The 201-nt window shown below is 43.8% G+C and overlaps 1 protein-coding gene across 1 annotated transcript in view; it reads left to right on the top strand.

Moving 5' to 3' along the window:
- The window catches only part of LOC119593916, a 2,458-nt gene that overhangs the window by 1,662 nt on the left and 595 nt on the right, over positions 1-201 (top strand). The window lies entirely within an intron of this gene.

Raw genomic sequence — 201 nt, forward strand, 5'->3', positions numbered from 1 at the left:
TCACTCCTCTCAAAGCATGTTTTTGTTCGCAAGTGAAACAACTACAAACTCCATGCCTTTTGTCTTTAGTATGGGCTTTCGACTTTTTATACGCCCGCATTCAAGGCTGCGACCTTTTTCTGGTGACAATGCCTGGCTTTGCTTTGTCATTTGCATCGGAATTGGTCTTATCGAACACGCTAATTGCCATAGTTGAAGGGC

This window comes from Penaeus monodon, chromosome 33 (assembly GCF_015228065.2).
Source record: "Penaeus monodon isolate SGIC_2016 chromosome 33, NSTDA_Pmon_1, whole genome shotgun sequence".
NCBI lineage: Eukaryota > Metazoa > Arthropoda > Malacostraca > Decapoda > Penaeidae > Penaeus > Penaeus monodon.